The 26,756-nt window shown below is 57.9% G+C and overlaps 1 protein-coding gene across 2 annotated transcripts in view; it reads right to left on the reverse strand.

Moving 5' to 3' along the window:
• SHISAL1 (shisa like 1) overlaps nt 1–26,622 on the reverse strand; it is a 109,467-nt gene extending 82,845 nt beyond the window's left edge. For both annotated transcript variants that reach the window (XR_004263812.1, XM_032261419.1), the window contains exon 1: nt 26,381–26,622. The gene's annotated coding sequence lies outside the window, so the exon portion shown is untranslated. The remainder of the gene's footprint in view (nt 1–26,380) is intronic.
• Between the last annotated feature and the right edge of the window lie 134 nt (nt 26,623–26,756).

The following is a 26,756-nucleotide window of genomic DNA, read 5'->3' on the forward strand; positions in this document are numbered from 1 at the left end:
ATGCTCCATCTCCCCATGCTCCATCATCTCCCCATGCTCCATCTCCCATGCTCCATCTCCCCATGCTCCATCTCCCCATGCTCTGAGATGCCCCCCCGTGCTCTATTCTACAGATGGGGAAGCCAAGACCCAAGGACAGTTGAAGCAGGTGCCCAGACTCCCGCTCCTCCAGCCCCCTAGGGTGGGGCTGCCCCACTTCTGTGACTGGGGCTCAGGTCCAAGAGCTGGTGGGTTTGCTGAGAGAATAAGGAGGATCTGCCTCAGCCACAGGCCTGGCCCTGGCTTCAGCTGCTCTGACTCCCTACAAAGCCCTGAGTGTACTGGCGGATGTTGGGGAGCTGTTGCTCACCCCTGGGGGGGCACCCTACCTTCATCCCTAGGAGTCCAAATCCTGCACCACTTTAGAAGCTGCTCCAGTGCCACCTCCTCCAGGAAGCCTGCCTTGATTCTCTCAGCTGGAAAAAGTTTGCCCCTCCACTGAGTCCTATAGTGCTGCATCTGTTTGTTCATTCATGTGTTAATTCATTTATTCATTCACTTATTCTCTCAGCACCCACTTGCTGACCTGCACTCTGGGCCGGGCCCTGGGCTGGCCTCTAGGAACACAGAGGAAGTGAGTCCCTGCCCTCAGGGGGCACAGGCAGGGGTGCCCTCAGCAGCTCCCCATTATGCAATTCTTCCCAGGACCTCTTCTACCAGGCCACGAGGGTCCTGGCCAGGGCTGACCCTCAGCCCCACCATCTGCTGAGTAGACCCCTACCTCTGCCTTCCCAAACCCAGGGTCCAGGGCTAGAGAGGCCTTTATGCCCCTGGGGGCAGTTCCAGAGATGAATGCGCATGACAGAGACGTGCTGTGAGACAGCGTGGGTCTGGGAAGGGACAGTGTGCAGCCTGAAGCTGGGGGCTGGGGCTTAGGAGGTGCAGGGACTGGGTGGGAACCCCAGCCCTGCCTGAGGCACACCCCACTGTCATGTGGTTTGTACACTGCAGGTGTCCCCACCACAACACGCTGTGGTTGCACTGGTTCCGTGTCCAGCCCGGGCTTCCCTTGGGGGTCTGTTCAGCATCCATGGCCTGGCTATGCCCCCAACCCCCAGGAGTCCATCCTGAGGTGGGTCAACATGCAATCAAAGCTACAGCCCTGTATGCTAGATGGAAACCCCGGGGCACGTGGGAGCTCTGGATGAAGGGGTCGGGGGGCTTCTGCAGGAGGCGGTAGGGGCTGCCCTTACTCCCCAGGTCCCCAAGGCAGCTCAGGGCCAGAACCGAAAGCTGAATCCTCAGTGGAAAGAAAAACACTCCGTATGTCACGAGAAGTTACCTAAGTAAAAATTCCATTTCTAATGATCTGAGACAGAGAAGCTTGGAAGCCAACCTCCCCATTCCAAGCTAGGTCAGAAGCGGCATTGGAAACCTCCCTGGGACTTGGGGACCGGCCAGCTGTTTAGGATTCCACAAGGTGGCCAGCCTCACGGCCACGAGTTTAATAGCACCAATGTTCACAAGGCCAAAGCCATCACCTCGGGTCCTTCTGTGGAGTGTGCAGAGTGAGACCCGGGCTATGGGAGCCATGATGATGATGATGGTGGTGATGATGATCATGATGATGATGATGGTGATGTGGGTGGAGGGACCTGGGCTATGGAGCTGTGATGATGATGATGATGATGATGTGGGTGGAGGGACCCGGGCTATGGAGCTGTGATGATGATGATGATGATGTGGGTGGAGGGACCTGGGCTATGGAGCTGTGATGATGATGATGATGATGATGTGGGTGGAGGGACCTGGGCTATGGAGCTGTGATGATGATGATGATGATGATGATGTGGGTGGAGGGACCCGGGCTATGGAGCTGTGATGATGATGGTGATGTGGGTGGAGGGACCTGGGCTATGGAGCTGTGATGATGATGATGATGATGATGATGTGGGTGGAGGGACCCGGGCTATGGAGCTGTGATGATGATGATGATGTGGGTGGAGGGACCCGGGCTATGGAGCTGTGATGATGATGATGATGTGGGTGGAGGGACCCGGGCTATGGAGCTGTGATGATGATGATGATGTGGGTGGAGGGACCCGGGCTATGGAGCTGTGATGATGATGATGATGTGGGTGGAGGGACCCGGGCTATGGAGCTGTGATGATGATGATGATGATGTGGGTGGAGGGACCTGGGCTATGGAGCTGTGATGATGATGGTGATGTGGGTGGAGGGACCTGGGCTATGGAGCTGTGATGACGATGTTGTGTCACACCATTGGGCACCATTACCTGAGAGGCCCTACTAATGAGGTCTGTGGACACCGGTCTGGCAGCCCACGTCCAGTCCTGGAAGGGGACCAGCAAGCTCCCATCTCAGAAAGGAGAAGCTGAAATTTAGAGGTGACGTTACCTGCCCAAGATCACGCAGCCCCTCAGCGGCAAAGCTCATTAACTCCTTGTACCAAAAAAGTTTCTGGGTTCCCTGAAAGACCCCCAGAAAGTGCATTTACCACAGACAGATTAGATTTCTCCTCCCAGGTTCTAGTTCTCTGGGAATTGGTAAACTGCCTAAGATGGTAGTTTGTGGCCAACAAAAAAACTCAAACAACTGAGAACATTCTGGCTGAGCGGACGTTCCAGAACATTGGTTGTTTGACCGGGGTCAGAATGATGAGTCAGGCATGCATGCATCTCTGTGAGCCATCCCTAGGGTCAGCCCGGGATCGCTGTTCCGAGATTTGAGGATTATTTTTAAACACTGAACTTGGCGAAGCTGGGTGTAGAGGAAGGAGGGCACGTGAAGAGAAACAGAGCTGGGAAGATGAATTAAACCCGCCAGGAACAGCAGCGATCTGTTTTCGTGTCAGCCAGGCTCTGCAGGGCAGGGTGCAGGAGGGCCAAAGGGAAGGGGGCTGGGGACTCAGGCTCCCGCAGGCCTGGACGCTCACCTGACACCTGGAGACCCCCCCGCAGCACTGGGGGCTTCCGGCCAGCCCCTCCCCAGCCCGCCACGCCCCGCTTCTGGGCACGGCCAAGTGCAACACCTCCAGCCCCTTGCCAGGCTATATCCATGGCAGCAAGGCGTGCGGGTCGAGCCCTCACCTGGGGCCAAGTCATGCTCCACCTTGTGTAACCACATCCCATGTGACCTGGGGTGACAGCTGAGCCTCAGTGTTCTCAGCCCTAGGATAGGGATGAACCACAGCATCTAATTTACCAGTTGAAGGAAGTGAGGCATTCAAGGCCGGGGTCAGGCCTGGCCACGTGCTTCTTGCTGCTGCTGTCTCTGCCTCTGCCTCTTCCAGCAACCAAAGCCCTGGGCAGCCCCAGTGCCGGCCCTCGCAGTGTCCCCCTAGTCACCAACCTGCCTCCTTGGGTTCAAGGCCATGCTCACACCCGAGGCGCCTTGTGGCCTGGCCCTGTGGCCGCCTTGCCCTCTCTGTTCCTGGAGCTTCAGCCCTCTGGGCCTTTACACAGACAGTTCGCCTGTGCTAGGACCACCCTTCCCCTCTCCAAAGCCGCAGTCTGGAGGCTCATCTGGGCGGCCGCCTCTCAGGCAGCTTTCCGCCAGTGATTCTGCCACTCCCCAGGTGAGCTCCTGACACTCTGACTTCCCCTCTCCCCATGGTGGTCTTGGGCTGTCTGGAGGCCGTGCTAGGGCAGGCGCTGGGTGGGGTTCACCCGGGGCCAGCATAGGCAGGAGAACCCTGTTCAGCCTGCCTGGTTTGTGTCCTGACTTGAGAGTGACCTGTGAGAACGGAGCAAGGGCAGCCGAGGGTGGCTGAACCGGGACCTCTGCCCCAGGGTTGGCCCTCCTTAGACAAGGGCCACGCTCAGGCCTGAACCTCACAGGATGGAGAGCAAAGGTCACATGGCCTGTTCCCCAAACACGTCCCACCTACTTTACTGTCGTGGGGGGCAGAGGGCTGACCTCGGGGTGAGGACGGGTCGTGCCCAGTATTCTGAACATGAAGCGGCTGTTGGCAGAGCTCAGGAGCCCAGGCCTTTGCCCAGGCTGGTCCTGCCCCTGGGCCTCCCTTTCCCCACCTTGTATGTCCCAATTGAACCTGCCCATGGGGCCTGGATCAAATGCCACCTCATCCACAAGCAGCCTCGGTTACCCGCCCTCCTGACCCCACTGTTCGGGGAGTGCTTTCTCTCCTGGTCGCCACTTAAGGAACACCTGACTAGTGTCCACTATGAACCAACAGTGTTGGGCATGGGGGTTCCCACTGCCAGGAGTCTTACAGCCTCGGGGGAGGTGGTCACGAACTGTCAGTTACATAATCAGTAATTCCACGTGGGCACGATGATTGGGGTGGCAACATTAGCATGGATTAGTAATTCAACAGGGCAGGGCTCTCCGGGGCCACACCAGCAGTCCTACGGGCAGGCAGCAGCCCAGCAGGAGGGCAGGAAGTACAGACAAGGAGACGGGGACTAGCAGCTTCGGGGCTCCCGAGCCCCAGGCAGAGCACGGCGCCCAGTGCTACCCGATTCTCACCCGTTCCTTTCCTGCCAGCCCTAGGCCGCACCCTCAGTCTCCCTGTCACACAGATGGAAAATGTGGGGCTCAGAGAGGGGACTCGGGCCCTGGGGGTCTGCGCCTGTACCCTGTCTCCACAACTCATGAGTGTGTTCACCCCCGCGGGCGGCACGTGTGAGGATGCCTGTCTCCATACAGCACAAGTGTACACACGTGTCATCGGGGGTTTAGCCTCCACAAGCTGCCCAGTCTCCCGGGCCTTTCCTCGGCGGTGCAGACCTAATCCTGAGTTTGTGAACTTTTGTTTTCGGGACATCCGCTTAGAGGTTATGAAATCTCACTCTGAAACGTGAGGTCCAGGAATAAACACTTCTCAAGGCTCAACGCCTGCGTGAAGGGAGATCAAAGCGTGTCTCTCTGACCCCTTCGTACTGGTGGGGGGGAGCGGCGGGGGGATCTAGGACATCTTTCCTCGCTGTGCTGGCCAGGACGGAGGCAGCTGGAGAATATGGCTGGGGAAGGACAGAGAGAGGCGGCCCGTTCACCTGCAGCTGGGGTGCTGGGCTCCACGCCTGACAGCCAGTGAGAAGGGCCAGCACCTCGCAGCCCGGCGATGGCCAGTGTGACCTGAGCCCTGCCCTGCAGCGGTCACATCCCGTAGCCAGCCCTGCTGAGATCATTTTGTTTTTGCTCAAGTCTGTGGGCAGCACAGGCCTGGCACATAGTAGGCACTTTGGCAACACTTGTTAATTGGTTGAACGAACATAGGCAATTGTCATCTCCGTTACTGATATAAATAAACCGCACCTCCAAGAGCCTAAGCGATCGCCCAGAGCTAGGGTCGGCGGGGTTTCAATCTGAGCCCGGGTCTGCTCAACTCCAAACAGGGCGCTGGAGGCGAATGCACAGGCTTTGCAGTGAGTCTCCCCGGCCTTGGATCAGAGCTTTCTCGCTAACGAGCTGGGCGATCTAGAGCAAGTTACTTCCCTGGTTTCGGTTTCCTCATCTGTGAAATGCGAGCCGTGCCCCACGCCTTGCAGGCGTACCAAAGACAGAAAGGACCAGACGTTAGCAGTGCACCCAGAACGTCAGCAACTGATCCATGCAGGGTTCTTATCTGATGCTGCCCACTCTACTGTTCCCAAAGCTGATGGTTTAGGTGCCAGAGAGGGTCCTACGTGCCCCTTGGTAAATGAAAGTGTGTTTGAACTCCGTGTCTACGTCTCTTCTCCCCAGTTCCTCTTTCCAGGCTTTGCTTGTTCCGTTACTTGGCACTGATTTCCTTCCGCCTTGCCTGTTGGTGTATTGCTTCCCTGCCTGGTACAAGCTCCTCAAGGGTGGGAAATTCTGTGCCTCTGCATCTCCCCACCATGCTTCGCACACAGTAGGTGCTGAATAAATGTCTGCTGGCCATAGAGTAGGGACTCCATTCGCACTCATTGGCCTGGTTTGTTTTATTGTAAACAGCAAGCCTGCAGATGGGAACAGCAGAGATCCAGGCAGATTTCCTTCAACTGAGACAGGACCTCAAGGCTTACAGCCACCCCAGGAGTGAACCTGGGCCATCTGCCCGGGGTGGGAGCCACTCACTTTAGCCTAGAGACCCAACTCCAGGGCTCTGGTGGGACAGGTCCACCTGAGTCCATGAGCCGAGGCGGGCTAGCACATACCCCCTGGGCCCCACTGTCCTCCCACCAGGCAGGCTCCCCCTACCACCTGCTCCATGGGGCGGCTCCCAGGGTCAGGGCGGAGAGGAGGAGCACACTGTCATGAAGGGCGCCGGCCTGGCTGTGGGAACGGGGAAGGCGCGCAGGCGACCGCCAACCTGGAAACCTCTCCTATTTCCCCACATTCTTCCCTCAGTGACTAAACATTCCAGTTTATCCATAATAACGCTTTTGCCCCTCACTGACCCCTCTCCTGCTGAATCCACCAAGCCCCAGCCAGCTGCGCGCTGGGCCCAAGTTACAAACTCAGCTGTTCCAATGGTTCCCCCTTTGGAGCCCCTGCCTTGGGTGAGTTCTGTGCCCGTCAAGCACTCTGGGTGTGCTGCCCTCTTCAACGTTGGAGGTAGGCACCGCTGTGATCCCATTTTACAGATGAGGAAACTGAGGCCCAGGGAAGGGGGAGCTTGAGCAAGAACACACAGCTGAAAGGGGCTGAGCTGGAAACCCCAACCCTGCTGAAGGTCCTAGATGCCCCACTGTCCTCCTCGGGGCCACACTGGGTCACAGGGCGAGTCGCCCAGCCCAGCCTCAGTTTCCTCCCTGATTAAAGGGAGGTCTTGGCTGAGACCATCGCGGGCCTTCTGCAACTCACCAACCCTTTGTTTCTCTCCGTCCGTCTGAATTATTTGGTCGCACCATGGAGATAAAACAACCCCTGGAAATCCCAGAGGCATTTTTTTCCCACTGGAGAAACACAAAAATATCACATGAAGAATGAATCACTGAAAGTGTCAGGGCAGGAAGAGGAAAGACAGGCATGGAGCTCGCCTCGGCGGCGGCGGGGGAGTGACCCTGGGTTTCTCTTCAGCTCCCTCGGCCTCCCTGGTCCTCAGAACCCCTTCTTCACTTGAGGGAAGAGAAACCAAAGCCCCGAGCCTCAGTTTCCTAATCTGTAAATGGGGACAACACGCCCACCTTGAAGGGGTATCAGGAGGGGCCAGTGCATTTGTTCGTTCATTCATTCATTCATTCATCTCTTATTTCATACTGGCACGATGCCAGGCTAGGACTGCAGACTCTGCAGTGGGCTGAACAGATCCATCTCGCCCCCATGAAGCCAACCAAATGCCCTCCATGCCATGACCAGGGCATCCTGAGAGCACCCCCAGGCCTTCTGCAGCTCTCAAGCCATGTCAGGCCCTGCAACACCCCTCTAGGCAAGGCTCTTGACACAAGCACATGGAGGCACAGAGACGGTCAGCAACTTGCCCAAGGTCACACAGCAGGTAGGTAGTAGCCCCAGCTCTGTGCACCCCCACAGGGCTCCCACCCCTCCCAATCAGAGCCTGCTCCCCCTCCCACCCGACGGGCACAGCCATCACCCCTCCCATTCTTCTGTGACTGACAGCCACTTAGCAGCCTTGCCTGGCTTCTCCCTTAGACCGAATGCTTAGCCAGGGCAGGAGCCCCAGGCCCAGTGTGAATGAACTTCACACCGTGAAGACCTGGAAACCCCCACAGGCTGCTCCTTACCTGCCCAGCCCTGTGACCGAGGGAGCAGAAGCCCCCTGCAGCTGCCGGCTGCCGTCCCTCTGTGGCTGCTGACCTCCTCCCCAGCTCTTAGTTGCCACCAACCCTAAACCCCAATATAAGGAGAGCAACTGGGTCGGGCCTTGTATAGGCAAAAGAGTGTTTTCCAGCGCAGGCTGGCCTGTGTGTGCTGACAAGAATTTAGCGTGCTCTTCGGGGCGGGGAGTGGGGCGAGGGCCTGACTCAGCCTCGGAGTCCAGCTCCTGCCCGGGCCTAGGGCGGCCACCTCCCAAGCCCAGGGTGGCAGCGGCTGCTCCTGCAGTCTCCACGCACTCTGGGCTATGGTCTAACTGCCTTGTGCATCCTCAGAGCACCAGCAAGAGCCGCATTTTACAGGTGAGCAAACTGGAGACACTCCCTGTGAGATCCCACAGCTAGAAGCGGCCACGCTGGGGCTCAGACTCAGGCCACCAGGCTCCGGGGCACACCTCGGCTGGTGTTCGGCATGCTACCTGCGGATTCCCTCCCGTGGGCCTCAGTCTCTGTTGGGCAATGGGGGCTAGTGACACCACTGCACAAGGCCCTCTGGCCAGCACTGCCCGGCGAGGGGTGTGGGTAAAACAAATGGTCCCAAACCAGCCCAGTGAGGAGGGGCACCTGGAACCCGAGAGCCCACAGCAGGTGTGGCACCTGCCTGACTCCAAGCTGTGCTGACCTTCCTACTGTTGCCCTCTACCCCTGGCTTGTCGCCACCCAGCTGCAGAGGGTCCTCCCTGCCAGCAGGAATGGGATGGGGATAGGGCAGGAACAGGGTGGGGGGTGCCCACACCTGCCACTGTTCAAAACACATCAGTGGCTTCCATGACCTTCTGGACACAGCCCAAGGGCCTGGCTGGCCTCTGCAGCCACGCTTCCTGGCTGTCAGGTACCCCCGAAGCCCACGGCCGTCTCCCACACCCAGGCCTTCGTGCATCGTGGTACCTCGGCTGCGCCCTTGGCTGGCTTCTGGGTGGCATTTAAACACAGCCATAAAGGAGGCCAGCCTTCCTCTGCCTCCCACCCATCCCTGGAAGCCTGCCCATCCTGAGCCAGGCCAGAAATAAACCTCCTTTTTCCATTCCTTTCGGTGGACACAGAGCAAGTTCAGACTGGCCTGGGTCCGCCTTATGTAGCCACAGTCCCATGGCAGCCCAGAGCGATGGCTGTCACAACGGGAAACCAGGGGCCTGTGGGTACCCAGAGTGCCTGAGGCAGCCTGATGGGGTAGGGGCCGGGGGTGGGGGTGGTATTTATATAATCAGGATTAGGAGGTGCTGTGATTGTCACCAGTTTACAGATGCAGAAACTGAGGTGCAGAGTTTCAGTAACTTGTCCTGGGCTGCCTGGCTAGGGACTCAGACCTGAGGGTCTGGCATGGATGTCTGAAGAATGAATCGGGTGGCAGAGCGGGGGTGGGGGCAGTCTTCCCGGCAGAGGGAACAAGGCACAGAGTTCCTCCTGCCTCTCATCTGGGGCTCAGCGTAGCAGCAGAGAAATGGAAAGGCTCTAAGCTTGTGTTCACAAGTTCAAGTCCCAGCCCTGCCACTTCTCAGCTGTGTGACCCCGGGCACGTTTCTCTGCTTCTCTGACCCTGGGCTGCCCTGGGGATTTCATTACAGTTCAAAGCAGACCTACTGTGTGCCAGATCTGGAGCACCTATGACACAGGGAAGTACGGGTCTGCCAGTGACACTTACTCCCTGCAATCACCCCGTGAGGCAGGAACTGTGAAAGTCCACCTTCAACAGAGGTTGGAAGCTCAACAAAGACCAGCCTGCCTGGCAGACCCAGGTGAGGGCCACCTGGAGGGAGGTGACCCCAGTGCGGGCTCAGGGAGGCCACTGTGACCCCATCGTCTTGCTCAGCGGGTCCTCACCTCAGCGACTACGTGGGAGGAACGGTGCCAACATCCCCTCTCGGCCGAGGGGAACCCTGCTCTAGAAAGCTCACAGCAGCGCTGTGGAAACCCGGACACAGCCCTGGAGACGGTCCCGTGGATGAACAGGAAAATCCACGGCGCTATGACCAGACACTGGAACAGTCTTTGGCTGCCCCAACGCACTGCGGCCACGCACAGCATCGCAGGGCATCTCAGCGCCGTGAGACTGAGAGAGAAATAGAGTCTCCAAAGATGAGGTTCAGCACACTACCCTTCCTAGAAGGCTAAAAAGAAGTGTAAATAACATGTATTTCTGACAGCACGTCTGGCTATGGTGAAGCATACGGGGGGAAGAGGGGTGAAGTGGGCTCCGCCGGGGGGCTCACAGGCTGACACTCCCGCCCCCACACTGGGGGATGGTTCAAAGACGTTTCTTATCTTATTAACAAACAAGTAAATAAAGAAGGCTTGGTAAGGACTTCCGTGGGAGAGTACCAGGAAGCAGGAGAGACACGGACCTGACTCCGTGGCCTGGAGTCCAGAAAAGAAAACAGAAAATCAAGGTTCAAAATATATGTAAAGAAACATAATGATTACACTGACCCCCAGCTCCCACCCACTGCAAACAGGCCCGCCCCTCTGAGCAGCTGAGACCCACACGGGGACCTGTCTGGGGACTGCAGACGCTACTTTGGCCTGGCTGGGGGTCCCGAGAAAGCGGCATTTTTTCCGGTTCACAGTCCCAGGCTGCTGGGCGTGGTGCCGGAATTGTCCAATTCCAGTAGGGAATCGGCACGAACTCCCAGCCTCCTCCTAGTGAGCCCACAGACACCTTGCCCCTTTGAGGCTTTCCCAGTCATAAACTCTCTGTGCCTCAGTTTCCCTATCTGTAAACTCAGGACCCCGGGCCATATAACATCCTCCTTTATTTCTGTGTTTTGAACTGAGCTGGTGGCCGCACGTCACCTGGGCCACAGAATCCCAACGCTGCTTCTGAAGCTGTTGGTGCCTGCCCAGCAGGTCACCTGTCTTGGGAATGCTTGGTTTTTTCCTCTGTGGATGGTACCATGGCTCCATCCTGGCCCCTCGAGGTCATGGGGGAGATGACTGAGAAGAAGAACACACAGGACCCTGCTGGAGCCACTGCTGGGGAGTTGCTGCCTCCCTCACAGCCTCACAGGCAGCAGGTGATTCTGCAATGGCAGGATGGGTCTCCATCCTGACCCTCAAAGGATTTGTACCCCGGGGCAGGGAGGAGAGAGGCCTCGCTGACTATAAGCCGCCCGTGTTGATGTGCAGCCGGGCAGTAACCCCCAGGGGCCAAGTGCTCTCTGCAGTGCCATTGACAGACCTGGTCTCCCACACATCATGCTCCCACAACAGGACGTGTCATTCTGTGACTTGCCCAAGGTCACAAAAGCAAGCCGCCACGTGGAGTCAGGTTTGGAGTACACCAAGCCAGGGACCCCAGCTGGGACGTGGTGCGCCCTGGGGAGAGGGACCTGGGTCGAGGATGCAGGATGTGATGGGAATCGGCCAGGGCTTACTCGCTTGGGACCTCGGACAAGCGAGTAACCTCTCTGAGCCTCAGTTTCCCCAGCTATCTAATGGGGATGGTACCCAGAGTAGGCCAAGATGAGCAGAGACAGCCTGGAAGTGGCTGCACCAGGGCCGCACAGACCTGTTCATCAGGACCAGGGTGGGGGGCGAGGGGTCTGCGTCTCTGCCAGCTTTCCAGGGCACTCTGGTGCCCACTCAAGGAAGAGTCATGGGGCCAGCTTTGCAAGCCACCCAGTCTTCGTCCACTCCGCAGTTGTAGACAAAAAAGAGCTGCAGAGAATCCTACATGAATGGGTAATGATGCTGTGTTCCAATAAAACTTTATTCACACAAACAGGCAGCCCCAGTTTGCAAACTTCTGGGTGAGATCATTGCTACCCCAAGCACAGCCCACAGAGCAGCCACCCTGGCGTCTCCCGGGAGCTGCTGGAAACGTGAGCTCTCGCGCCACCCTTCTGGCTGAATCAGAGGCTGCGCGCTAACCCATCCCGCGGCACGTGCACGTCTGGGAAGCCCTGCGCTGGGGCATGTGGCAGGCTCTCGGGGCAGCTACCTGAGCCTGCTGGTACCTTCTGAGGCAGGAGGGGGAGCTGGGGGGTGCTGCCTAGAGAGTTATAACAAACCAAGGCACCAACTCGGCTAATTGGCAGCAGCTGCTGTTTCAACCAGAGACTTGTCAGCTGTGATTAAGCGAAGTTGCCTTTAGGCCAATCAACTTCAAAATTATGCAAATAGAGCTGCAGCGGAGACCACAGGGACGGTGCTGAGCCAGCTCCCCCACCCCTGACCTGGCACGCTTAACCCGTCGGCTGCAGGGCCCGTCTGCCCTCGCCACCCACTGGCCCAGTTCCACTTCTGGGGGTTAATGAGCCTCCCACCCACACTGTGTAATTGGCATGGAAGCTGCCGGGTGGGTGCGATCCAGCAGCTGAGAGCCAGGCCGGGATGGAAGGACATGCCTCTCGAACGTCTCCGCGGCCGCACCGACCAGCAGGGCTCGGCCAGCCACCCTGGCCCTCAGCAGGCCAGGCCTGTCCTTACTCGGGGCGGTCCGCGTCCAGGAGGACTTCCTGTCGGCGATGGCTGGACAGCGAGGGCGCGGGTGCTTTCAAGGCGGTAGGAAGTGGCTCTCAGCTGCCTTCCTGAGCCCTCGCAAATCCTTGCTGGCCTCACCAGCTTTCCTAGGCCCAGATCTGAACAGACAACAGCCTCCTCCCACCTCCTCTGGTCTCCACGCCTGTGGCCCCTGATCCCCCAAACCTGCTGTGCTGCCACGTGGACTTCCCAGCCGCCCTGGCCCTGTGGTCTCTGGTCTCCGCTTTGCTGCCCTGCTCTGCGGGCTGTTCCCATGAGGGCCGATCCCCCAGGAGGAATAAACCATTGGATGGTACGTTGCAGGGGGAGGCAAGGAGGGCAGACCCCCAGAAACCAGACTTAGGACCCAGAAGTGCGCCCGGGTCAGACACAGACTCCCCAGGTCCTCTCCTCCTCCCCAGCAGCAGAGCAAGCACCAGCCTCCACTTCCTCAGTGGAATCCTTCTTCTGTGCAGTGCTCCCCAAACTAGAGATCTGTTCTGAGACTGAGTTTGCACTTTGGAAACAACAGAATGGCTAATAAATGTGTCCGCTGTGTGCTGAGCACAGGGCCCTCTGACCTTTCCGACCTGGGCTCTGCTACTGCAGCCTTCCGACACCAAGGGGTGTGAGAGGAAGCAGGGACTGAGGGCCAGAGCGAAGCCCCTCCAGGGGAAGGCCCCACACTCAGGCCGGCTGACCCCCGACCCAGTCCAGCCCATCCAGGAGCCCACCATGGGGGCAGGGAAGTCCAGAGCAGACAGGCGTCTGCCCCGAGAGTCCTCCGCAGGCCTGATGCCACGCCCAGCCTTCAACAGAAGGCCGCCTGCTTTCCAAAAAGCAACGTCTCTTATAACGGGGAGAAAGTTGCTCAACTGCGTAGCATCTGTTGACATTTGGGTAAATGGTATTATGGAAGTCTAATTAGCGCGCCGCTGCTTTTAGGGAGCGTTGGCTCAAAAATTTCTGGGGAACGGAGAGGTAGCATCAAAAGGCACTTGTGAAAGCGCTTTGTCGGCAGGACAGCAATCGGAACTTTGAGGGCGAGTGCGGAATTCCAGGGGGAGGCGGGTGCTGGGCCCAGGCCTGCCAGAGGGTGGCCACAGCCGTGGCCAGAGAGAGGACAGAATGTGCAGGCCGGCCTGGGGGAGGGGTCCAGCTGTGATCCCGGACATGTGACTTAGCCTCTCTGGACCTTTATCTGTGCAGACCATGTGACTGTGAACGGGTCACTTCATTCAAAGCCTCAGTTTCCTTTCTTCCTTTCTTCATAGAAATTTCTGAGAATTAAACAAGGTGATGTTGGCAAAGCACCCAGGTCAGGGCTGTGGTGAGCGGGTGACAGTCTCCCCATGGGGTTGGGGCTCCAAGGGCCTTGGGCAGAGTGCTTCCATCCCTGGGCCTGCTTCTGCCCTTGAGCTGGAGGTGCTGCCTCACTGCCCCAGCTTAACTTGGGTGGAGTGAGGATTAAATGAGATGCTCTATGTGAAACTCGGAGGCCATGCTAGGTGGCTACGAGGGGCCAGCACCAGGGCTGCCTTTTTCCCTCCCATCCTCTCCTGAGGCTCGGGGCCTGCTCAGTGCTGTCACATAGGTTCTTTTAGGTAAGCAGCACGTGACCCTGAGAAGTGGGTAAGGGCACAGAAACCCAGAGAGGCTGTCACTCCTAGAGGGTCACACAGCTCATATGTGGCAGACGGGACTGGCACCCAGATCTCTGACTTCCCAGCATGGGGCTTCCTCAGGAGGCGGCGCTGGCCATGCCTGGCACCACCCACACATCCCCAGCGTGGCTAAGGGTGGGTGCTCACACACGTGGGGCTCAAAGGGCCACTTGTACCATGGCTTCACCTCTCATTGTCAGCCGGGGGACCTGCCCAGGACAATAGCCCATGAAGACTCCAGGCCACAGAGGCAGAACCCAAGTAAGAGGGAAACTGTGTATCAGCTATGGCTGCTCACGTAGAAAGAGGAGGAAAAGGCCGTTCGTTGAGCACCTATAATGCGTCCGGCACTATCCTGGGTGCTTCACAAGTATCATCTCCTTCAGTGTTCAGAAAAGAAGGGGCTACCGCCCAAGTCCGCAGATGAGAAAACTAAGCCTCAGAGAGGTTATGTTGCCTGCCCGAGGTCACACCGCTGCGGAGCTGCTGGGACTTGGACCCGAGCTGGTTGGGTTTCCAAGCCAAATTTCATTCTCGGACTCAGACTCCTGGCCTTGGCCCTTGGGGGTGAAGGGGAAAAGAGGAGGGAGCTGCCACTCCCTGAAATGAAACCACTTCCCTGTTACCGGAAACGACCCCCTCTCCCAGTGAGAGGGGAAATACAGAAGAGACCATTTCGGGATCCACTGGTCCCATTTCCCACCAGTGCCAGACGTCCCCACACTCACAATGTTCCCGCAGACCCCGCCCCTGGGCGAGTTCCTCCAGCCGCAGAAATTCCCCACACCACAGCGCAGAGGGAGCTGCTCCCTTCCGGGACGATTCAGACCACGGGGAAGGCTCTGGCTTTAGGTTCTCCTGCCCTCCCCACCACTCCGGTCTGGCCTCACACTGAACAGGCTTATTTTAAAACAATCAGCATTTGGCTCAAGTCGTGAAAGATTAAATGTAGGAGTTGTGTTAGGAGGAGTGGGGCGCAGTGTGCCGGGAAGAGTGGGGTCGCCGGCGTGGGAGGCCCCGGAATGTCTCAGACCTACTCCTGGCCCCAGGGATGGGCGTGGGTGGGGGAAAATCAGGTGTGGAGGGTAACGGATGTGATTCCAATACCTCCGTCTCTAACAGACCATGTGACTATGAATGGGTCACTTCATTCAAAGCCTCAGTTTCCTTTCTTCCTTCCTCCCCGCCTTTCCTTCCTTCTGTCATTCAGACAAGAAACTTTTATTGAGCACCTACTATGTGCCAGCTCTGATTCTAGGGCCAGGACCCTGGGGGTATAGGAGTGAACTAGGCAGAGACACCTCAACCTTGGCATGGAGAGTCCGTTGTCTGGCAGTGTGGGAGAGAGGGACAGGAGGGACAGAGGACCTCCCTCAGGGGGCCTGTCAGAACGCGAACGTCCTGTCTTAGCCATGTCCATGTCTGAGCCCCTATAGGCTGCTGGTTCCAGGAGCCCACAGGAACATGGCCCCTCCAAGAACTCCTGTTGCCAGCCCAGAGCTGGGCGTGGAGGAGGCAGCAGGCAGTGGGGGTAAGTGGGCCGGGCAGTGGTGCAGGGGGCAGTGAGGAGGTATGAGGCCCTGGCCAGGGCCTTGGACAGTCCACAAATAAACTCCAACTCATCCCTCTGCCCAAGTGAGCTGAGAGGGAGAGAAAATAGCTTTCACACTATATTTTCTAATTTTTTTCCACTCCACTGCTTCTAAATCGATCCAGAACAGATTGTCCAATTGTTTGAATTTCGGGAGCGGCGTCTCCCGATCTTTCCCTGGTCCTGCCTAAGGTGCTGCCAGGCTCCCCCCCTCCCCCCGTGACCCCTCTTTGGCCCGGCTCCAGCTGATGTCCAGGCTGTCCGGGGCTTGACCCCCGGCCCGTGGACCTGCAGGTGATGGAGGAAGGGCTGCATTCTCAGGTGGTTCTCATGCCCAGGGAGCCCCTGGTAACAGCTCACCCCTGGGGCGAGGGAAGGCTTTGCTTTTGCAGGTAGACCTGAACCAGCTGGCAGTGTGGGGCAGTGGATCCCTCCAGAGACTGCCACAACGCACCATCTTTTCCCACAGGGAAAGTGCTTTGGGTTTGGGGCTGTGACGACACAAGTAACTTCAAAGGGGCATCATTGTCCCCATTATTTATGGCAGCATGGACAAACAGGTGTCATCGCAGGCACGAGCATGCCTGCGGCTGCCTGGGGCACTGGAGCCATCCGGGGTCCTGCCACGATGGTGGATCAGCAAGGTCTAAAGGCAGCAGTGGCTGCCCCGGGCACCGCGATGAGAGCGGCAGCGTCCCAGACACACAGTTCCACAGAGTAATGCTCAAACCCAGCAACTCTCCAGTAATCCAGTCACTAACCCCCCTGCGACCAGAGTCCTCCGGCCTCAGCTTCTGCTCAGCTTTCCACGAGTGCCACGGGACAGCCATGCTGCGTCCCCGGAAGTCTCCCAGACTCATTTCCCAGCCTTACTGGTGTGGCTCCCTCTGCCTCAAATGTCCCCACGGCCCTTGCTCGTCAGCCTGCTCAACTCAGACTCCACCTCCTTGGGTGCCGCCTCCTCTGGGAAGGCCCCCTTGATGCTCAGCCCTTTTTCTACCGGCAGAATTGCTCCCCATCCTCTGTCATCACCCACATCCATCTAACGAAGGCTCTTACGAAGGACTTGAGCCTGGAGGCAGAACAGGTGACTGTGTCCACGAGTCGCTGCAGACTGTCAGTCTGTGAGGACAAGCCCTGGGCGCTATCTCAGGAGTGAATAAACTCGTGACACACACTGGACAAGTGGCCTGCCCACGCCTGCCTGGCACCCACCCTCTTCTGAGGAAGCAGCAGGCAGCAGAAGCCAGCCCCTGGCAGTTAAGATGCAAGGAAGCGGGAGCACCCCCAGTGCGGCTCCTCTGCGGCTCCTGCAGGCCCCACACCTTCCCCAGGTTCTCTCCTCCCCAAAGAGGAGACAAAGAACAAAGAAAGGGTGGAGCGAGCAGGCCCACTGGAGCCCTCTGCAGGGTCTCTCCCGGGTTCAGGCTCCTGCAGGAGGGCCTGCTGTGAACACATTTTACAGAGAAGGAAACTGAGGCAGACAGAAGACAGGAGGCTAGGCAAGGCCACACCGCGGTGAGAGGTGGGCACAGGAGTGTGGTGAGCCTGAGATCCCACATCAGCACCCTTCCTGACCACAAAGTGCATTCGGCCTCCCCAGCAGAAAGAACAGAAGCCACGAGGTCCAAATCCCGGCTTTGCAACGTAGCAGCTGTGTGCCCTTGGGGAAGTCACTTTGCCTCTCTGAGCCTCTCTCATGGAAAGTTATGAGGATTATAAAAGGTGGTGTTGGCAAAGCACCCAGGATAGGGCTGGGGTGAGTGGGTGAGGGTCTCCCCATGGGGTTGGGGCTCCAAGGGCCTTGGGCAGAGCGCTCCCATCCCTGGGCCTGGTCCTGCCCGTGAGCTGGAGGTGCTGCCTCACTGCCCCAGGTGCCGCCTCTGCCCCTTCCCTGACCCTGTACCTCAGCACTATCCTGGGTGTTACACAAGTAACACCTCCTCAAGAGGGGACCAGTCAGTGCCCAGGCTGATGTTTCACGAGCTCCGCCAGCCCCAAATCCACCCCTGCTCCCTGTCATTCACTGCTGGAGTCCAAGCACCTCCCCTGACTTTCAGTTTGACTTTACAGTTTGCAAACCACCTTGAAATGCATTATCTTTGCAAGCCAGTCCTCTCCCCGCGTTACGGAGGAGGAAACAGAGGTTCAGAGCAGCACGGGGACTTGCCTATGCTGAAGCTGAGGAAGTCACAGCCTGAACTCAGTCCTGTCCAGCTCCAGAACCAAATTCTGGGGGATACCAAGCATCCTGGGCCCTCAGGCTCGGGCCACCATCCACAGTCAATAAAGATTCATGCAGCAAAGAGAGACCACATCCAGCTACACAATACATCCCACCTTGTCACTCACGTCCTCAAAAGGAAGCCTCTGCCCTTAAACTTCAGCCCCTTCCTTGGCTGCCCTGATCTTAGTTTCATTTATTCATTCATTTGTCCATCCATCTATCCATCCAACCATGCATCCATCCATCTACCCACCTCATCCACCTATTTATCATCCATTCACCCCCACCATCCATCCACCCATTCATCCATCCATATTCACTCATTTACCCATCCATCCATCCATCCACCCACCCACCATCCATTCATCCGTCTGTCCATCCATCCATCCATCCATCAATCCATCCATCCATCCACCCACCCACCATCCATTCATCCATCTGTCTGTCCATCCATCCATCAATCCATCCATCCATCCACCCACCCACCATCCATTCATCCGTCTGTCCATCCATCCATCCATCCATCCATCAATCCATCCATCCATCCACCCACCCACCATCCATCCATCATCTACCCACCTCACCCACCCATTTATCCATCCATTCACCCATTCATACATCCACGCATCCGTCCATCCACTCACCCACCATCCATTCATCCATCCATCCATTATCCCTTCATTCCCAGAAACCTGTCTAAAGCATGCCAAGCCAGGGCTTGATACTATCAAGCTAAACTAGGAACAAGGTGGCCTCCAGCCTTCCGGGATAGAGAGAGGCTCTCTGACCCTTCACTGCTTCTGTGCCTCCAGGTGTTTCTGTTTTTAAATGTAGCAGTGGTGATAATACCGGTGATGGTTACTGAGCACTGACTGTATGCCCATCTGCACCCAGCACATTCCCTGGAGTCACTCATTTAATTCCTGAAGAGGTGGATATCATTCCAATTTTTAGATGAGGAAACAGGCTCAGAGAGGTGATGTAATTTGTCCAAGGCCACAAGCCAGGAGGAGGGGAGACTGGGATTTGAACCCTTACTGTCCCTCCAGAGCTTAGTAAACATGAGTTAGTGATGTAACTGACCCAGCTGTTCCGAATGTTACAATCTCTGCCTGAAATCCTCACAAGCCACTCAAGTTATCATCGTTAGCAGCCCGACGTTGAAAATGAGGACACTGAGGCTTACAGGGAAATTACACAGCCCCCGCTGGTCACTAGGAAGGGGTGGGTGGATCAGAACCCAGGCTCCAACGCTGGCTCCCACCTCCCTGCTCTGCAGTTGCATGGTGCTGGGGGGGAAGCACAGCAGCTGCTCCAGCTGCTCACCTGACTCATTTCCTCATTCATTCATGGTGGTCCCTACTCCAGAGGTCTGGGGAAGGGCTGCAGCAGTGTGAACGCAGTAATACAAAGCTGTAACAACAACGAAGTGAGAATCCAGAGTGCTGACAAGGCGCTGAATGCGCACTGTGCTAACTAAGCACTCTGTATGAATTTATCTTACCCGGTTCTCACAATAACCCATTTTGCAGGTAAGTAAACTGAAGCTCCAGGGGTTAATATATAACTTGCCCACGGTCACAAAGTGAGGAGCAAGCAGCGCGGAGACTTGTCTGTGTGGATCCCCAGCACAGCTTTGGGGATCCCAGGCTGCTCCTGGGGAAGCAGGCAGCTTGCCTGGGATCAGCACCCGGAGCCTCCCTCTGGCCCGTTGTCCTGACGATGGGGCTCGGCTCAGCCGCATGGCTCATTCCCCAAAGACCTTTCCGTCCTCGGGATCAAATTCCCAGCATCTGTACCCAGTCGATGCTACACAGCCACGCTCCAAACCGGCTCCCAAAAGCCTGAACAGTTTAAACAGCAAAGGCACGGCTAGAGGGCTGGCCACAGAGGCTAAGGTCTGTAATCCTAGCACTTTGGGAGGCCGAGGTGGGTGGATCATCTGAGGTCAGGAGTTTGAGACCAGCCTGGCCAACATGGTAAAACCTCGTCTCTACTAAAAATACAAAAATTAGCTGGGTGTAGTGGTACACGCCTGCAATCCCAGCTACTCAGGAGGCTGAGGCAGGAGAGTCGCTTGAACCCAGGAGGCGGAGGTTGCAGTGAGCCGAGATTGTGCTGCTGCACTCCAGCCTGGGCGACAGAGAGAGAGTCCATTGCAAAAAAAATAAAAATTAAAATAAAAAATAAATAGAAAAGAAAAAGACTCTGCTGGACTCTCACTGAGCTTACGGCTGAATCTTGGCCGTCCAGGGCTTGGGATGATGCCAGGCTTCCTGCAAATGGGCAGAGAGAGGCTCCATCAGCACATTTTCTGGATGCAGAGACGGAGGCTCAGAGCTGGTGGCTCCAGCATGGGCCTCGCCGGGACCCAAGTCCTGAAGCCCAGCCCTGCTGCAGCCAGGGAGCTCAGCTCTGGCGGAGGGAGCCAGGGGCCTTTCTAGACTTTGGTATTCACGTCTGTGGTTCTTTAAGTTTTAGAATTTCTATAGAATAACTTATTCTATGTGCTCCCCCACCCGCACAGAGCCAGGAGATTCAGAGGCCTTGGGTATCACAGCCCCGCCTGGCTCTGACTCTGGCCACCTTGCTTCTGTTCTCTGGGCTCATCTCTCTCCTTTAGGGAAACTTGGCCTGCCTTGGGCTACCTGAGGCCAGTGAAAAATCATGGATATGGGCCGGGCGCGGTGGCTCAAGCCTGTAATCCCAGCACTTTGGGAGGCCGAGGCGGGTGGATCACGAGGTCAAGAGATGGAGACCATCCTGGTCAACACGGTGAAACCCCGTCTCTACTAAAAATACAAAAAATTAGCTGGGCATGGTGGCGCGTGCCTGTAATCCCAGCTACTCAGGAAGCTGAGGCAGGAGAATTGCCTGAACCCAGGAGGCGGAGGTTGCGGTGAGCCGAGATCGCGCCATTGCACTCCAGCCTGGGTAACGAGCGAAACTCCGTCCCAAAAAAAAAAAAAATCATGGATATGAAAGGGCTTTGTAGAAAGTCACATGTCCACCCAGGCTCTCACAAAGGAACCTTAAAATCCGAAGATGCCACCAAGAGGCCACATCCGAGTGAGACCCACGCCAAGAACTTCCTCGGGCTGCTCCTTTTCCTGAAACGTTCCTTGGCCTTCTTCCCCTTGGCACACTCCTACACGCCATCCAAGACCCAAGCTGAAAGTTTCTTCCACCAGGAAGCCCTCCCTGACCCCTCAGAGATGCTTGTTTCCCTTTAGTTCTCCCGCCCCTCCCCCAACAAACACACTGCAAAGCTCACCAGGGCAGGACCCTGCTTCAAAACGCCCCTCCTCACCCCCTGGGCCTGGCACCCTGTCCAGCACTTGGGAGGCGCTCCAGAAATGTGGAATGAATGAGCACTAAATGCATTTCTTTCGGTCTGTAAATCCAGCTGCACACGTACAATTCTCCCGACAAAGGAAAGGAACCCGAAGTGAAAGCAAATCACCATCGTTTCCGTGACAAGCTCCGGGAGCCTCAGAGGAAATTCTCGCGCTGGATTATGGAAGGAATTTGCCTTTATTTTTAATTTGTGCCAATATCTAAGAAAACGGCACTTTATTTTGAGCCCATCAGGCAACGACGAGGAGCTCTGGAATCTGGCATGGGAGACAAACTTTCCCAGTCCAATTTCCCAATGCAAATCTCTCCGCCGCGTAGAGCTGGCCGTCCCCTCCCTCTGCTGGGCATCTTTCTGAGGCTTGCCAGGGAGGAATAATCAGATTATGTAGCTGGGTTTTCAAAGATCACGGTTTGTCTCATTTTCCAGGGAAGTGTGAACAAAAAATTTTTCTTACCTCCCAGGGCTCTGTTAAGAGCTTCCAGAACTTAATTCAGTGTTAAATGGGTGTAATTTGGGAAACTCGTGCATTATTTGTTAATTTCTGGAAGGAGCATTTGCACACATCTGCTGGGGTAGGTGTGCGTGCAGCCAGATGGGTGACTGGAGAATGCGCCCCGGATGGGAGGAGGAGGAGGGCAGGCTGGGGGTCACGGGCTGCCGATGGAAACGCCCTGTTCATGTTGATATTGAAAACACAGGACTGGTGGGATCTGCATTTCATCTCAGCTTCTGCTTTTATGGACGGCCAGGCAGGGAGAGATCCTGAAGCCTTTTCATAAAAGGAGTGCCTCTGGGGGTTCAGTGCAAATTTCATCCTCTAGGAAATGTTTGTACCCGCCCCCCCACCCTCCAGACTCCCGAAGCACCTCAAGACCTGGACAGTGTCCATGTCTGTAATACAGGCTGGAACATCCTCGGCCTCAAGAATCCTCAGTTCACTGTGTGACCTTGAGCACAGTCCCAGCCCTCTCTGGGCCTCAGTGTCCCCATGTGGATATGGGGGAGCACATCGGCCTCAAGCCCCTCCATCAGCAGCTCCTGGGGTCCCTCCTCATCACAGCATGGCACAGGAGGCTCAGGGCTGCTGCTGTCACAGTCTTCGTCTACCACCCTGCCCACCCCCTTGAGGGCTGTGGAGAGCGGGGCACGCGCGGACACACACGTGCGCACGCACGCGCGTGCACACACACACACACACACACACACACACACCAGACAGATCCTGCCTGGGCCTGGCCTGGTGCTTCCAGAAGTACTGTGCCTGAGGTGCTGAATGAGAAAACCTGGGGTTGTGAGGAGTGGGGATGGCCAGTGGCCAGAGAAGCCAGGGTGAACATTTCCAACCCAGCTACAGCTAAGAGGAAAAGGAGGGAGGGGCTCATCATAACTGGGGGCGTGAGGACAGAGGGCACATCAGTAGGGCCAGTGGGACATCCACAGCCCCAGCTACAGAATGATTTATTCATAGAGTCAATCTATTAAACAGGCTGGCTGGAAGCGGCCTGGGGTGGGTCTCAATGACCTTGGGGTCTCCTCCGCCTCTCCAGGGGGTCCATACTTACGATCAAGGACTGTGTGCCCTGGAGGAAGGCGGGAAGGAGGGAAGGGGTGCAAAAAAGGAGGGAGGAAGACATGGGGCCAACCCCCTGCCAGGCCCTGTGCAGAGTGAGAACAACATCTACACAGCGGGTGTCCCCGGGAGGGTATCACCAGGGTAGGCAGGGCCTCCAGTCACCCTCCTCACTCATCCTGGTTAGGTGTCCAGAACCCTGCCTGCTTCGTGTTTAGGAAACAAGGCCCCCCATTCTTAGGGGGTGACGATTGTTTCAGTAACTTCCGAAAGAGCATGTGGGTTGGGAGAGCTGAGGAAGGGGCTCTCAGTTCGCTCTAAGATCCCGTGAATCTGTTATACGAGTCAACTGGCCCGAAACTGAGTTAGCAGAGGCACAGTGTCCCTAAGAAGGGAGGTGACAGCTTTCACCTGAGCATAAGGCAGGCCAGGCTCTGGGTCAGTCACGCTGGCAAGTAAACGGTTAATGACTAGGAAGTGAGACTGTAGGGCCCCTGCCCCCATGTGGCTCCTGTGTCCTAGGAGCCTCTGTATCCCCACCCCACACAAGGCAACCTGGTGCAGAGTAGGGAGCCTGGTCCTGGTGGGCTCTTCTGTACGATTAGCCTCTCTGCGCCTGTTTTCTCATCTATACAACAGAATCTACAGTTGCCACTCACAAGGTTGGCATGAGGATTAGGTGGTAAGCCGGGTCCGAGTGTGCTCCGCACGGGGCCTGGCTCGGAGCAGGCCTTCGGGCTGTCACTGCCAAGTGCAACCCTCGTGCTGTGGGGGTGCGACTGGGAGCCTGTTCCGTGAAGCCCTATATTGTGGACACAGACAGCTGAAGTGGACAGACCTGGTGTCTGCATGCCACTGCCCCCCCACCCACCCCAGAAGCCCAGGGCCTGGGCGTGAGGCAGTCCCCCTGCAGTGCAGCCTTTGGGGTGGGGCTGGGGAGGGCTTGGCTGATTGTCCCAGGGAACTGGAAATCAGATTCACCTTCTTGGCCCAAACTGTGTCTCCTTCTGCTCACCTCAAGCATGGGTAGCCCACCCAGAAGCTGTCTAAGCTCCAAACCTGCCCGTCCTGTACCCAAACCCTCACTCAGGCTGGGGGTGGGGTTGTCCCCTCCCGGGCCCTGCTCCAGGGAGCTCCATCCCCCCCTGCCCTCCAGGCCCGAAGCCACCTCCCAGCCCCGCAGGTCCAGAAGGCTTCAGCCTGCCGCCCTGCCGTGTCTGCATCTCTGCCCACAGAGGGTCTCTGCCCAGAACAGCTCCTCCCCCTTCCCCCAGCTGATTCGTGCCTGTCATTCTGGACCAAGGTCCCCCGGCCCCAACCCCTCCCAGGCTCCAAAGGACAGGTGCCCCCCTGCATGTGCACCTACCCACCCTCAGGAGCTCACTGCCCCGTGGCCTGACCTAGGCACACCTCCAGCTCTGCTGGCTTGTCCGGAGTCACTTCATCCTCTGCTTCCTAGAGAGCTACCAAGGGCAGCGGATGCCTTTCGTAGGCATGGGGGCTCCAGGAGTTGGCCGGGAAGGGGAGTGAAGGGATGGATGGATGGATGACTGGTAACCGGGAGTGACTCTCAGCTGGTCTCACTCTGAGCAGGTCCCACTCCCTTTCTGTGCCACTAACAAAGGTCTGAGGGAGCAGCACTGGCCTTGCCCCTGCCCCTCTCCTCCGGTCCACCTGCTCTGATAAGCTGCAGGCTGGGTGACTCAGGAGAGCGAGGATGGGACACACACACACACACACCCCTCCAAGCCAAACTGCTCACCACACCCCCCTTCATCAGTCCAGTACCTCCCAGATGCCTGAGACAGAGCCAGGAACGCAGCATGAAGATGTCATTAAAGAAACTGTCAGAAACCCCTGCCTGGGGCTTTCAGCTTCAGCCACGAGGGGCTGGGGCTGCCTGGCTGCAGAACTTCCTGGTCATCTCTTGCCAGGATAGGCACAGCAGACAGCCTCTCTGGAGAGATGGGGTGCTTGCAGAGAGGTGTCCTGAACCGAGCAGTCACAGATTCAGAGGATGGGGAGTGACTCCCCAATTCTAGGCAACAGTGACCAGCATGGGGATCGTCCTGGTTGACACCAGGACCTGAAGGTTATTTGAATTCTGGTTTTGAATGACATTTCTCACCGAAGCCGAAGGCTACCCATAGGTGAAAAGTCCCAATGCTTACCCCTGGACCACCTGATTCCCAGTGAGATTTGGACAATCAGAATCAGGTGAGGAAACAAAGGGTGATGCACGCAGGGACTTCCCATCAGCCTGGGTCTGAACAGAGCTGCACCTGATGGTATTTCAGGCACAGCCAGCCAGCAGCGAGATTCACAGGACATTGGTGACCAAAAACACCTTAGACAATGCCCAGAGCAGGGCTCTCATTTTACAGTCTAGGAAACTGAGGTCCAGAGACATGTGGACAGCTGCCTGGGGTCACACAACCATCAGCACTCAGTGGGAACCCGACAAGGGTTTTTCTGAGTGAGCTCACAGCAGCCTTTGGTGATGGGCATGGCTGCCATTCTATCTTCCAGATGAGGAGGCAGGCTAGGAGGCGTCAGGAGCCTTGGTCAAGGTCACACAGCAGTGGAGAGGGGGCTGGAGGCCACCCCCAGCCATGCCCTGTTCAGAGCACGATGTGATCTTCCCATCCTAGGCTGGGATTCCTTCGGCAGGTGCAGTCACTTAGAACAGAGGCTCAGGAGGCCCAGAGAGGTAGGGGACACACAAAGGGGCATGCCCAGAGGTGCTCTCCCGCAGATTACATAACTCCCCTTCCCTGTCCGATGGCCCCAGGGGTGAGGCTGGGGCAGCTAGCAAGACGAGGGGACCCTGGGGCGGACAGACCTGGCCTTGTTCGCCCACATCCTGACTCTTTCCAAAGAGGTAACAGTTGCCGGCGCCAGGACGCGCTGGATTTTCCCCCGTTTCTGTTTTTCTTCTGGCTGAGTAACAAATACTAATACTAATAATGATAATAATAATTAGAATAAATATAACCTCGAGACGCTTGGGGTCTCGTTGCCACGACAACCGCGGGCACTAATGAGCTTCCGAGGCCACCGCCACGGCCACCCAGCCCCGAGCGCGGGATCAACGTTGATTCGGCCCCGGGAGGCGACAGCGGTTCCGTGGGGGCCACGCGGCGGGCCAGGACCAAGGGGCACGCACTTGGGGGAGTCTTTCTCCCCGTTCCCTGCGCTGCCCAGTGGGATCCCCCCCACCCCGGGCCCTCTGGCTCCGCAGCGTGGCCCTCGGTCCCTGTGCAGCAGCACGGGGCTCCCGGCTCACTGCGCTCCCGGACTTGGTTCTTGGAAGCCGGTCCCCACCTTGGACGGGATTCCGGTCCCGGCTGCCGCGTCCCGAAACCGTGCGCCCTGGACAGCTCTTGGGAACCCGGACCTTCCTGTCCAAGGTTCAGCGACCCCGACATTGCTGAGCGCCGGCGCGGACCCCAGGGCAGGAACACCCGCTGTCCCGCACGGCTCCTGCCCCCAGACGCTGCCCCGGCCGTCCCCGGCCCCTTTCTAAATCACCCCGGACCCCGTCACATGCCCCTTGCCCGCTTCTCCCCGTGCGCCCACCCTTCACCCCTTCTCCGGAGCCCAGCGCCGCAGACCCCGCCCCCCACTCGCCCAGACCCTCCTCCGCCACGAGCTCCGCCCCGGCCCCTTTCCCCTCCGCGCTCGGACCCCGGCCCGGGTGCGCCCCTCCCCCCGCGGCCCCCGCCCAGCCCGCCCGGGGCGCCGCTCACCTCGTGCCCGCCGCCCGCTCGCTCCTCGCTCCGTAGCCGGGTGCCGGCGCCCGCGGGAGCCGCCTGCTGGGGTGTGGGGGTGCCCACGCCCCCGCGATGCCCCCGCCGCTGCCGCCGCCGCCGCCGCAACAGTTGTCCGGGTTTGGGGGGCTGCGGGGACGCGGGGACTCCAGGCTCCCGGATCCGAAGGCGCCCGCTCCTAGGCGCGCCGGGCGCGGCGCGGATCTGGGGCTGGGGCCCAGGCTGGGGCCGGGGCTGGGGCTGGGGCTGGGGCTCCGGCTCCGCGTCTGGCTCGGGGTCCGGCGGCCGGCCGCCTGCCCCGCCGCCGCCCGCGGCTACTCGGCGGCCCGCGCCGCCCGGCCGCCCGCCGGCCCCG

The sequence above is a fragment of the Sapajus apella genome, unplaced genomic scaffold (assembly GCF_009761245.1).
Source record: "Sapajus apella isolate SASKATOON/1434 unplaced genomic scaffold, GSC_monkey_1.0 scaffold123, whole genome shotgun sequence".
NCBI classification, from domain to species: Eukaryota; Metazoa; Chordata; class Mammalia; order Primates; family Cebidae; genus Sapajus; species Sapajus apella.